This window comes from Balaenoptera ricei, chromosome 16 (assembly GCF_028023285.1).
Source record: "Balaenoptera ricei isolate mBalRic1 chromosome 16, mBalRic1.hap2, whole genome shotgun sequence".
Taxonomy (NCBI): Eukaryota; Metazoa; Chordata; class Mammalia; order Artiodactyla; family Balaenopteridae; genus Balaenoptera; species Balaenoptera ricei.
In genome coordinates this window covers 17,229,170-17,242,950 of record NC_082654.1, presented here as the reverse complement: position 1 = coordinate 17,242,950, position 13,781 = coordinate 17,229,170, and the positions used below count along the sequence as shown (strand labels likewise).

The window sequence follows — 13,781 nt, the reverse complement described above, 5'->3', positions numbered from 1 at the left end:
CTGTACTTTTAGATATATGGTTCTCTCTTCATGGTTATCTAATTCATTTATTCATCCACTTATTCATGCAACAAATATCTGTTGAACACTAATTCTTTTGCCAAACCTTCCTACGTAATTATGACTGTAATACATGAGACAGATGTAATCCCTGACTTCATAGAGCTAATAGTTCAGTTATATAAACTTCTCAGAAGTGTTCTTTTCTAAAAAAAGATAATGCAGCCTTGTTCCTGTGACAGGATACTGAGCAAAACAAGTGAGTTGGGCCATACTAGGAATTCAGAGATCAGCAGCTTTTATCATGAGTAATATTTTCCACCAGAGACTAAGGATGAGGTAATCCCTGCTAATAGGTATGGAATTTATCTCTGAGCTTCCTGGCAGCTAAGGCAAAAAGGAAAATCTGTTTAATGACCTCACTCTCATTGATGCCAATTCATTTTGGAAAGACAAACCTTTTCTTGGGTCCAAGTACTTGGAGGAATTTATTAAATGGACCCATATATAAAATATATTGAGTAACATCATAAAATCATTATTTCCTAACCTGACAAAATGACCAGGGGTCCCACGCAAGTATTTCAGACAACAGCATTTTGTGTCTACCTGCCTCAAATTTCTCCCCCGATCAGCTTCAAACAACATGGAATCAGAATGACATCATGTTCCTGGGGAGGAAATGCTTTTAGGAAAGCCTTTTCTGACTTCTTCAAATAGAGGTTTGGTTTTTCTTTCTATTGTTTCTATATCCTGTTCTATATACCTTTGGCTCCCCTTGCTTATCTGCATGACCCCAAATTCTGATTACTTATTAACATACCTATTCTCCTTATCTTCCCTCCCCACTAGATTTCAGTTAATTAAGGCAGGTCCCATACCTTTAAAAATTCTGTGTTTCTGGTATCTATCACTGTATCTGAGTAAGAGAGTGAGTGTAATGGGAATGGGAGGAAGGAAGAAAGGAAGGAAGGAAGGGAGGGAGGGAGGGAGGGAGGAAGAAGTGAGAGGGAAAAAGGAAGAGAGGGGAGAAGGTGTCTCTTCAAGGATGGGAGAGAAGGGAAACCTATCAGAAAGTTCCCATATCTGGGCTGAAATAGGCCAATTTAGTCTAATCAAGTGTAGGCAGTGAGTAATGCAAGGGAACTTGTGGGAAAGCCATTTAGGGATGTGTGAGGAGTCAATGAAAAGAATAAATGAAAAATTGCTTCATTTTAAGAAGACTTTAAGAACTTAGCATGTTCCAAAAAAAAAAAAAAAATCAATACCTAATGGAGATTTCCATTAATCAATTATGATGAAGATGAGAAAGTCCTATTTTTACCCACGACATCTTTCTATTGCTCCCAAGAGTCGCGGTGGTCCTGGGGGTCGCTGCTCAGGGCCAGGGAAGGCCAGGCCTGTGGGAGTGGCTGTGTCCGTCTTGTCACCAGGCTTGGACAGCGTGCTTTAGGGTGGGGGTGATGAGCACCGCGGCATCACGTACAACCAGAGCCATCGTATGTCCCAGGCATGCCCTAATTTTGGTAGTCCCACCTTCCATCATGTCAAAGATGTTAAAAGCACCCACGTTACAGCAAAATTTATTTTTCGCTATAAGAAACTTCGAAGGATTTTTATGATTTTGCTTTGGAAACGATATGGCTCCGAGTAACTCATTTATTTTGTAATTAGTCATGGTTTCTCAGGTTTCACAGCTAACTGTGCACAGCAAAGCAAGGAAACATAACCTCAAATTGTATTCAAATGCTGTAAAACTTTAATGCATACGAAATTTAACACGTAATGACATTCGTATATATTAATTAAGCATTTGCTTGTTTTTACTTTGCACTTCTCATTTAGCATTTTGGAACCAAAGATATTTCAAATCTCAAGCATCTTTGTGAGCCCTTGCAAAGAGTGCAGGCCATGGGCACAGGGCCTAGAATGTTCCATGGCCTCACATATGAAGGGCTGGACAAACATCTCTTCAGATGTCAGAGATTTGATGTGGAAAGAAGGGCACCTTCCTTATGCTTTGAATTCAGGTCTCACTAATGCCTTCCTATCAGTTCAGGGCCTCATTAATAAGGAGTGGTAAGCTTTGTAGCCACTGTCTTGTTATAAAAGAGTTCCACAGTGGGGACAGCAGACTTAGCATTATAGACCCGAGTTCACATCCTGGCCGCGCTCCACCTGACTGTGTAGCATCAAAGAGTTATTCCAATTCTCGGGGACTTCGTTTCCTCATCTGTGGAATGGGGCCAATGCCCTCAATCCATCATCATTCCTGGGGTTGAGTTTCAAATGAGATAATCGACAAGAAAATTTTTTTATTGAGAAACATCAGATATTATGACAGCTTAGGATGGTTGTTCTCATCCCTGCCTACACTTTAGAATCACCCCAGGAGCTTTTAACAAGTACTAAAGCCTGGGTCCCACCCGAGACCAATTAAATCAGGACTGCTGGGGAATGAGAGCAATGGTACTTTTATAAAGGCAACCCCTTCTGGTGACTCTAGAGCGCAGCTGATGTGGAGGACAGAGATGCCCAGAGACGACAGCTGCGTCCACAGCTGGGAGCAGCAAGCAGGTCGGCGGCACCTTCCAAATTTCAGTGGCGGCAGCAGCCATGCCCTAACCGGACTTGTTCTGTGGCATGACTTTGGCTTGTTCTGGTTGCCCAGCCTCTTGGCAGTTGGTTCTTTGAACTTGGCAGAGACTCTCAGGGCTCACACATACACGTGCTTTCCTGGCACACAAAGCCAGGCTTTGCTTCCCACGCTTGCAGTTATATGGGGCCATGTGGGTGCATTTGGGCCAAGGGATGTGAGCAGGAGGGATCCGCACTGCTTTCTCGTGGCCTTACCTGATGTATCAGTTTCCCAGGGCTGCCATAACAAATGACCAGAAACAGTGGCTAAAACAATAGAAATGTATTTTCTCACAGTTCTTGAGGACAGAGGTCTGAAATCAAGACGTCAGCAGGGTTGGTTCCTTCTCGAGGTTCTGAGGGAGAATCCGTCTCAGGCCTCTTTTCTGGCTTCTGGTGGCTCCAGAAACCCTTGGCCTTCTTTGGCTTGTGCTTGCATCTTTCCAATCTCTACCTCCGTCTTTATGTGGCTTCCTCCTGTGTCTCTGGGTCTTAACTCCTCCTCTTGTCTATTATAAGACACTAATCATCAGATTTAATGCCCACTCTAAATCCAGGATGATTTCATCCAAAGATCCTTAACCTAGTTACATCTGCAAGAACTTATTTCCAAATAAGGTCCCATTCACAGGCACCAGGGGTTAGGACTTAGACATATCTTTTTTTTTGGGGGGTGGTCAGGAGGGGGCGGGAATACTATTTAATCTAATACACCCAAAAGCAAAACAAAACAACCCCAAAATCCCTCAGTTGTCATCTTCTGACTCTCTCTCTTCCCCCAGGTGGTAACTGAATGGAGAGCACTATGAGGTCTTAGGGGAGGGCAGAGCCACAGGATGGGAGGAGCCTGGGTCCCTTCATGACTATTGAACTGTGGTGCATGGGAGAAACTTTCATGTACTGAGGCCCTGTGATTTCGAGTTATTTCTTACAGCGGTTAGCCCATCCTGACTACACAGCCAGCTTTGACATCCTTCCAGTAAATTTATTTTCTGCCCAAACCAGCCTATTGAAACTAAGCCTTTATAATTTGAGACCAGGAATCCACACTATGATACTCCCCTAACTGCCTCTCCTACACCCTCCAGCTAGAGGCTGCTCACCATGAGCACAGGAAAGAACCTTGGAGACCATCTATTCCAAGTCTCCCATTTCAGCGATGAGGAAATTGAGGCTCAGAGCCAAGGTTCAGTAGTGAAGGAAGGACCCTGTCGTACACCCTGTATTAGTTTCCTAGGGCTGTCGTAATAAATGACCACAAACTTGGTGGCTTAAAACAACAAGAATGTGTTCACAGCTCTGGAGACCGGAAGTCTGAAATCAGGGTGTTGGCAGGACCGTGCTCCCTCCAAAGGCTCTAAGGGAGAGTCCTTCCTCGCCTCTTCCAGCTGCTGGTGGCACCACGCATTCCTTGGCTTAAGGCAGCGTCACTCTAATCTGCTTCGTCTCCACAAGGCTGGCCTTCTCCCCTGTGTTTCTCCTCTTCATATTTTCTCTTCTTCTTCTAAAGACACCTGTCATTGGATGTAAGGGCCACTCCAGGATGATCTCTCCTTAAGATCCTTAACTTAATTATGTTTGCAAAGACCCTTTTTCCAAATTAGTTCACATTCGCCGGTACTGGGAGTTAGGACTTGGACATATATTTTGGGACCACAATTCAACCCATTACACAGCCAGATCATCTGACTTTGAGGCAGATACCCTTTCTACCATCATCTGTTTAGCACTTCTTCCAATCTCTTGTTTCTCATCCATGTGCTAACCTCTCATGGCAAGGAGAATGTGAAGGATGCTACAAGGATTGGACTAGACATTAATGTTCACAGAGGGATAAAGGGAGGATTTGTTTTACATCTCATATCAGGGTGTGGTGCCTGGCTTACAAGAAGCCCACATTCCCATTGAGGATGAATGAGTCATGCGTCTACCAACCTCCCGCCGTGCTGGTACTGTCATAGGTGTTATTTCACTTGGCTCTCAAAACCACCAGCAGGATGGTCGCTGCTATCACCATTTTTCCACGTGAGAAAATCAAGAAAGAAAGAGTTTTCCCAGCAGACCCTAAGTCAGCAATTCGAGTGTAAGTTTATTTGGGTAGTGATTCCACAAAGAACTGGGAAGGGATTGGAGAAGTGAGATGGTGGGGGGAGCTATGGGAAGCGGGGGACAGGGAGGAAGCCAGTACGAAGTGCGATAATGGGCAAGTTACTGCTATGCACTCAGGGTTCAATTCATCTGGGGACGTCTGGGAGATGGTGTAGAGCCCACCTGAGAAGGATGAAGAAGTTGTACTAATTCACCATCAGATCCCATCTGATATCTGTCTAGGGTTCTTTCCAAAGTGTTAACTCCCTGACTCTTCCAGCCTGACTTGCTAATGGGCAGAACAAGATCTGGTGGCCACAGAGGCCCTCAGACAAAGAATTGCAGGGGCTTGAGATAGGAAGCCACTGGGGCCAAGGGAAATGGATAGGGGCTGGGGGGATAAGTGTGGGGCACCAATGCTGTTTGCCTCCAAAGCCTTTGCTTTTTCCACCAGGGTCCCCAGTACCTTGTACCAACGGGGGGGACAGACCTGTGGCCTAATGCCCACCCCACTGCCTGTCCTGCAACCAGTTCTCACCAAAATCCTGTGCTATTTGCAAGACTTCCTGAAGCATAAAGGCTTTGAGATCAAGTCCAGAAGATTCTTCCCTTGGATGCTTCCGCAGTGTGTGTTTTTGTGTGATGGGTTCTGTGTGACCCAGTGACATGCATCATACTTGAAATACTTCCACTGCTGACAAAATAAATCAGCTCTCCCCGCCGTAGCGCTCAGCTTATTAGGGGAAAATGGAAAAGGGACATTAAATATTAATACTGCATATTTTCCTCTCCCTTGGCACCTTCTATGTGGCTGATCACTGCCCAGCCAGAGCAGCCTTCTGTCTTTCTTCTCCCGATGATGATAGGGGACAGAAGGGACCTTTGACAAGGCAGTGAGGGACACGAGCGTAAAATGGGGCTCCAGCTGACTTTCTGGCTTCCTGCTTGGAAGCACCCATGTCTCTATCGGATGCCAAGGACCACAGCACCATGAAACTTCGTCTGCAGTGGAAACCCTGCCCCTCTGCTAGTTTGGCTTGGAAGCATTCACAGTAAGGAGAGAGCGCAGTTTCTTGAAGGAAAGGTGGTTTCAGAGGAGGCGGCTTGGGAGAAATGAAGCTTGGAGAAGCAGTTGATAAGTCCTGAGCTAACTGACAGAAGAGATCACTGGCTTTGCCTCTGTGTTTGTTCATTTTCAGCAAACATTCAATGAAGGAGCCCTCATCCCTTAGCCCAGGCCACTGAGGAAGTGTGTATAGGCACCTTTTAGGCCTCAGAAAGAAACTCTTCCAGAAATGCTGGTGTTTCATTTGGCTGATTTGTGGAAACCTCTGCACAAAAATCAAAAATTAATCCCTAAGAGGAATTCTCTTTTAGAATGCTGGGAATATGGATTTCTTAGGTTTTTTTTTTTTTTTCCAATTAATTTTTCATTACACAAGTAAGGCATTAATCCAATTTAAAAAAATTAAGTCATTATGCATAAGGCTAGAGTGGCTTTGCCACTCCCCTCCCAGGTCCCAGTGCCCTCCCGCACCTCGGAAGTAAGTACCGCCAGGACCACAGCACGGGATCATGGGGAGGAGTGCTGAAGTTTCTATGTTTGTTTTCCATGCTTCTTCCCCCGAAACGCTGCTGTTGTTTTCAGGTGAGCTCTACTGGGATTTGGTCCTGTGACTGCTCTCTTTTGTCCCCAGATGTCCTCCTTCCTCTGCTCACACCATCTCATCTGCACACGGGCTCAATAAATTTCTTCCAATGGCCATTTTAATCCTCTGTGTCTGAGCTCAGGAGCCCTCGAGGGACCTATGTCCCATGGCATCGGGGCGAGCGGCCGCCTGGCTTTCAACACTGTCAGCCTGTCCCTCCCTGCCCCCTCCTGTCTCCCTGCCCCAGTCCTCCTGTCTCCCTGCCCCCTCCTGTCTCCCTGCCCCTGTCCTCCTGTCTCCCTGCCCCAGTGCTCCTGTCTCCCTGTCCCAGTGCTCCTGTCTCCCTGCCCCAGTGCTCCTGTCTCCCTGTCCCAGTGCTCCTGTCTCCCTGCCCCTGTCCTCCTGTCTCTGGCCCTGCTCTGATCCTCTGGGGCAGCTTAAACACACTCACTCTGCAGGGCCAGCCTCCGGACATTTGCTCACGATGTTCCCTTCTCCCTCCTTCCCTCTTGATCACCCTCTTGTTTCAAGACTCAGCATCCTTTGTGAACCTTTCTGTCTGTGCTGGCACCCTGGGTCTTTCATCTTAGAACTCATCTCCAGTTAGCACTGGAGCTTTGGGAGTAAAAGTTCTCTGGGGGTTGGGTTTGTTCCTCTTTTCACCCTGGCCACAGGGACTCTTTTAGGCCAGGGTCTATTCCGCAGTCAGGTACCATCATCAGAGCTGTTGTTGAGACCTGCTGTTGGCCAGGATTTGTCTCTGGTGCTTCACATCGGCCACTTCTCTTTTTCCTATTCCTGTGTATGGCTGAGGATCTTGGACCAAGAGAGCCTGTGTCCCTTGTCAAAAGTCCCATAGAGGGTACAGGTCAGAGGTGGGATTCAAACCCAGGGCTGACTCCCAAGTGCTTGAATGATAAGCACAAATGTGTGAGGTGCACCTTCCCTAATTTTGCTTAACCAGTGGCCCTCCTCCGAGAAACCCCGTATCCATATCCATGGAGGAGTCCTGAAGGGCAAGCCCTTGAGTGTGTGGCCCCCCTCTGCCTGCCCTTTGTCTGGACACTGGGAGAGCTACGATCTGGGATCTGGAGGGGGCTGGGGGAGGCTGCGTCTAGGGCGGGCGTGGGCCTCCAGGGACCCCAGCGGAGCCCACAGCCATTTAGGTTAAATGAGCATCCAAAGGCTGGCGCAGAGGAGAGATCATGGGAAGACATTATCCATAGCTGTTTACAAGTGACAGTGAGAAAGTCCTTAGTGACTTTCTTGAGGAGGGAAGACACGTCCCTTGAGGGAAAATTAGGCAAATCGTGTGCCTGTTTGGGTCACGCAGGTTCAAATCCTCATCGGGGAGATTAACTTGTCACCGACTTGGCTGTCACTTTTGCTTTTTTCATGGCTTCCTGGGTTTCAGCATCATGTCAGCCGCAGGGAGATGGGGATGCATGAGTCCTCTCATTCCACCACCGGCATCAGGGGCAACGGGGCTGCATCTAGGGCGCTTCGCCGGCTGCTGCTCGGGTTGTTCCCACAAAGCATAATAATAACTGTCCCCTCTCCTGCACCTGCCGAGGCCTCCGTCATCCTTGAGGGTCTATAATCTCCCCTCTCCTAAGCTGCTCTCTGTTATAGCCGCCTCTCCTGATCAGAATGAAGTGCTGTGACAGAGCGTGAGATTCCCAGGTTCCAAGAGGATTTGCAGATGGTACGTGAGAATATGGTTCAGTGGTCTAGTAAGCGTGGAAAATGCTCTTGCAAGAGTCTTGCTGCAGGACCTCTCAGAGCCCTCGATGTACTACTAATGTGTTGAATAACTCTCCTAGAGGGGGTTGAGATCACTTTCTTGAAATCTTTGATCATGGAACCGTTTTCAGAATAGAACATCTGTTTCCAGAGAGTGGTGGTCCATTCCTCACACCATAAGACCCACTGGAGCAGAGGAAAGATGAGACTCTAGAGCAGAGGAGACCTGGGTGAGGACGTTTCCTCCCCTCACTGCTGCAGGTCCCCGGTCCTCTGGACCTCTGTTTCCCCATCTCAAAGTACGGAGGACAGAACATCCTCCAGGAGTTGTTGAGAAGATTAAGTGAGCTATGGTTCTTGGTGCCTACCGGGAGCGTGCTCAACTTTGGACTCTTTCCCCTCCCACCCGACCACAGTATTGTACCCCGAAACACTGCACACCCTCTAAGGGGGCCTCTGAGGGTTGACCTGCACAATAGCTACTTTTATAGGCATTTCCCCTCCCCCACAAGATTGTGAGCTCCATGAGAGCAGAGGCTGTATCTTGCTTCCTTTAGTCCCTTTCTGTCTCAGCCAGGCACCTGACACAGAAGGTGCTGACATGCGGTCATTACATTCGTATTGAACGTTGTCACTTTTTCAATTATGTGGAATCACAAGTCTATGGATTTCTTAGAGAGTCTTCAGGGTGAGGTGGGGCCTATATAGGAAATAATTTACCTAAGGAGGAATAAGTGGGTCCTCTTTTACTTTTAAATTCACTGAAAGTTTGCTGTGCCTAAATTTTAAACAATTTTTCTATAAAAGAGCTGCTCATTGTAGAAAGTTTAGAAAATATGGAAAAGCATAAAGAAGAAAATTAAACTTACCCATAATCCCAAACGCTGCTAATATTTTGATAGTCTTTTGCCATTGACTTTGTGTGTGTATGTGTATGAATATATTATATATATAAACAAAAATGGATCACTTTGTTCAAACTGCCTTATAACCTGCTTTGTTCACTTAACAATATATTGTAAGCATAGGTTGATGTTATTAAATATTCTTCTATATCATTTTAAATGGCTGCCACATATTCTGTGATGTGGGCATAACATGATTTATTTAACTAACCCCTTATTTTGGTTGTTTCCATTCTTCTCTATTATGAACAATGAAGCAATGAACATCCATATAGCAATCCCTATCAAAATACCAATGGCATTTTCCACAGAACTAGAACAAAGTAGTTCTAAAAATTTTATAGAAATGCAATGATCCCAAATAGCCAAAACAATCTTGAGAAAGAACAAAGTTGGAGGCATAATGCTCCCTGATTTTAAACTATACTACAAAGCTACAGTAATCAAAACAGTATGGTACTAGCACAAAAACAGGCACAAAAATCAATGGAGCACAATAGAGAGTCCAGAAATAAACCTGTACACATATGGTCAATTAATCTATAACAAAGGAGGCAAGAATACACAATGGGGAAAAGACAGCTTCTTCAATAAATGTTGTTGGGAAAACTGGACAGCTACATGTAAAAGAATCAAACTACCCCATATACAAAAGTACACTCAAAATGGCTTAAAGAATTAAATCTAAGACCTGAAACCATAAAGCTCCTAGAAGAAAACATAGGCAGTATGCTCTTTGACATTGGTCTTAGCTATAAATTTTTGGATCTGTCTCCTCAGGCAAGGGCAACAAAAGCAAAAATAAACAAATGGGACCACTAAATAAACCAGAAAACTTTTGCATAGCAAAGAAAACCATTAACAAATGAAAAGGCAACTTATAAAATGGGAGAGGATATTTGCAAATGATATATCTGATAAGAGGTTAATATCCAAAATATACAAATAACTTAGACAACTCAGTATAAAAAAATCTGATTAGGGCTTCCCTAGTGGCGAAGTGGTTAGGAATCCGCCTGCCAATGCAGGGGACACGGGTTCGTGCCCCGGTCCGGGAAGATCCCACATGCCGCGGAGCGGCTAGGCCCGTGAGCCACAACTACTGAGCCTGCGCATCTGGAGCCTGTGCTCTGCAATGGGAGAGGCCGCGACAGTGAGAGGCCCGCGCACCGCAATGAAGAGTGGCCCCCGCTCGCCGCAACTGGAGAAAGCCCTTGCACAGAAACGAAGACCCAACACAGCCAAAAATAAATAAATTAATTAATTTAAAAAAATCTGATTAAAAAATGGGCAGAGGACCTGAATAGACATTTTTTTTCAGGAAAGCCATGAGATGGCCAACAGACACATGAAAAAATGCTCAACATTACTAATTATCAGGGAAATGCAAATCAAAACCACAATGAGATATCACCTCACACCTTTCAGAATGGCTATTATAAAAAAAGACAACAAACAACAAGTGTTGCTGAGGATGTGGAGAAAAGGGAACACTTGTGCACTCTTGATGGGAACACAAATTGGTGTAGCGACTTATGCAAAAAAGTTTGGAGGTTCCTCTAAAAATTAAAAATAGAATTACCATATGATCCAGCAACTCCACTTCTGGGTATTTACCTGAAGAAAACAAAAATACTAATTTGAAGATATACACACCCCTGTGTTCATTGCCGCATTTTTCACAGCAACCAAGATATGGAAGCAACCTAAATGTCCATTAATGGACGAATGGATAAAGAAGATATTGTATGTATGTGTATACACACACACACACAATGGAATATTACTTAACCATAAAAAAGAATGAAATCTTGCCATTTGTGATAACATGGATGGACCCTGAGGGCATTTGGCTAAGTGAAATAAGTCAGACAGAGAAAGACAAATACTATATGACTTTCACTTATATGTGGAATCTAAAAAGCAAACCAAAACAAAGCAAGCAAACAAACAAAGCAAGACAGAAACAGAGGCATAGATACAGAGAACAAACTGGCGGTTTCCAGAGGGGATCAGGGTGGAGGGCTGGGCAAAATAGGTGAAAGGGGATTAAGAGGTAGAAATTTTCAGTTATAAAATAAATAAGTCAAAGGGATGTAATACACAGCATAGAGAATATAGTCAATAATATTGCAATAACTTTGTACGGTGACAGGTTACTAGACTTACCAAGGTAATTAATTCACAATGTATAAATGTTGAATCACTATGTTATACACCTGAAACATAGAATATTCTATGTCAACTATACTTCAATTTTTAAAAAACGTCTTAAAAGAATTTTTAAAAGGATAACTATTTTGTCTCAGTTACCTGTCCCAGCATCTCTTCCTTGTCTACCTTCCTTTTAAATGATGGTGTTCCCTGGGCTCTTTTATTTCTATTCTGGCCTCTCTTTGGTTGAGAATTAGCACTCAACTGGCTGAGTGCCACCCCTGCCCCCATGCCGGTTTCATATGTAATCTGTGTATAGGAAACATCTATAAATTTCACATTATTACTTGGGGGCCAATAATATCCCAGTTTAGAAACTCATGTAAACTTTTATCCAAAGCCATCCAACGACTTTTAAAACAAACGTTAACTTTCCCCTTGCAAAATCCAGACTTATAATAAAACTTTTGCTTTCAAAAAACAAAATTTCTGTTTAAACTTACTCTCTTATTCCCTGCCCCCTACTCACCCCCCCCCCCCCCGCAACACACTCCCCAGCAGGTCTCTATATGTAGATAATTTCAGATACTTTCATAGGATTTAAATTTAACAGGAAAAAAAAAAATGAGTCCAGTTCCTCCCACCCAAAGAGTGTTTCCAGAAGGTTTGAGGCTCTATCAGTCTCATCTTCCAAATCATGGATCATCCTCCAAAATATTTAACTGCAATCAATTTTTGAGTTTTGAAATCTGGTTTGATTTTTCCTTACTTCCTAAAAGAAACAAGAAACAAAAAGGGAGCACACACACACATATTCCGGGAGAGTTGGTGCTTCTTACTGTGAGCCATTTATCATGATCCAAAAGATTTACTCAGAGGCATAATTAATTGGAACTTATTTCAGTGGAAGTTATTTCCCTTCATCTCATTACAGAAACAAAAGAAGATTATAGACCAGGGGATCCATGAGGTTTCAGGAGAGTCTATTGATGAATGAAGTTGGAAGGAGTTGACACACGGTCAGAGATGGTTAACATCCAGAAATTCTTACAAAGAAACAGCAATTCGTTTCCATTAATCCCGCCTTGCTTCTTTGATCTTGAATGGTACCATGGCTGTAAGTTAAGTGCAGAGTTACCCTGGCATTAAAGGCCCCCAAAGACCTTGCCTTGGAGAAGCATTCTTCGAGAATTTGGAAGATTAAAAATAACAACGATAATAAAAACAAACGAACAAAACAGAAAAAAATGTGAACAAGCAGAGAATCGGGTAGAGAGATTTTTAAGCTATTATACTGTAAATCTGCCACCTGTGCTCATTAGGACAAGCACATCTGCATTAATAGGGAAATGGATGATGTTGGGCCTGGAAAATTTGAGTTATGGTTGCCTTTTTCTGTAAGATGAAGTAATTAAAAGAAAGAGGGAGTTGGGAAAAGATACAACTGGAGAGACACTTCAAGGATTTTTTTAGCAAATCACCTACTCATTTGTCTTTTGTCCTCTTTTCATTTTTCCTATGGTTCTCCCAGCTTCTCCGAGGCTCTCAGAACTCCAGTAAGGGAACACGTGGAAGTTTAAGAGCCCTAATATTTTCGGCAACTTTTTGAGATGCGAAAACCAAGACGGGGCTCAGGGGGACCTGTCCTCTCACTTTGTATCCTCTCGTGACCCAACAGACTGAGCCCCAAATCTTCTAACGTTCTTTTAACTCTGGAAGTGGCCCGAAGCCATTAAACATTCCTTTAATTCTGGAAGTCGGGGGAGAGGGGTGAATGTGGCTGGAGAGTGAGGATGTTATCACCCAGCACGGCTGGTGGTCAGGCTTCACGCTCAAAATTGTCCAATTAAAGAAATAAAAATGTAGGCTCTGTCGGGAAAAAATGCAAATAAGGTGGCTTGGGGTTAAGATTTTGAGTGGTTTGGTGGTTAAAATTATGCTCTTGTTTATGGGGGAAATGGATTTTTTTAAAAAAATCTATATACAGTGGGTAAATTAGGCAACCATCTATTATGTAATTGAGTAATAACATAATCCTTCATAATGGTGAGGCAGGCCAAAGCCGGTGCAAATTTCGGGGACTTTTTCATGCTTCCTACTTTAGCTCTTAAAACAGCAACAGTTTTGGGGAATTAAGTCTCTCTTTTTTCCTTTCAGAGGGTGATATCTAACAGTGCTTTCTTGCAAATTGGAATTCTTAGGGGGTGGGGTGAGGCTGCAGGACTCAGACAGGACCGGGTGTGTGTGTGTGTGTGTGTGTGTGTGTGTGTGTAATCCTGCATGTGCGTGCACCTGGGCACGTCCTAAAGTCTATTTATAGTGGATGCTATGGTGCACCCCCAGATTCCTCTTTAGAACGGGGGTCCCTATGAACTCAGCTGCTGGCAGGGATGACTGCTGGCGGCTCACAGCCAGGAACTGTCCTCAGCCAAAGGGAGCTGCTTGTTTGACTGTATGCCTAGTCCCTGTGGCATCTTGAGTTTAATGACTGGTCCACGTCGGGGTACACAACCTCGGCCCCCTGTGTGGATTCAGGACAACAGCGGGGGCCATCCTGTCTCCAGAGCCCCCGTGGGATCAGCAGAGGCCTCTGTAGTGACTGTGC

At 44.5% G+C, this 13,781-nt stretch overlaps 1 long non-coding RNA gene across 3 annotated transcripts in view; it reads left to right on the top strand.

Annotated features, from left to right (window-relative positions):
• The window catches only part of LOC132350335 (uncharacterized), a 123,840-nt gene that overhangs the window by 90,718 nt on the left and 19,341 nt on the right, over positions 1–13,781 (top strand). The window contains exon 5 of one of the 3 annotated variants that reach the window (XR_009497897.1): positions 5,180–6,033. The exons of the other annotated variants lie outside the window; for them this stretch is intronic. This is a non-coding gene — a long non-coding RNA (uncharacterized LOC132350335). Of the gene's footprint in view, positions 1–5,179; positions 6,034–13,781 lie in introns of those variants that run through there. 3 annotated transcript variants of the gene reach the window in all.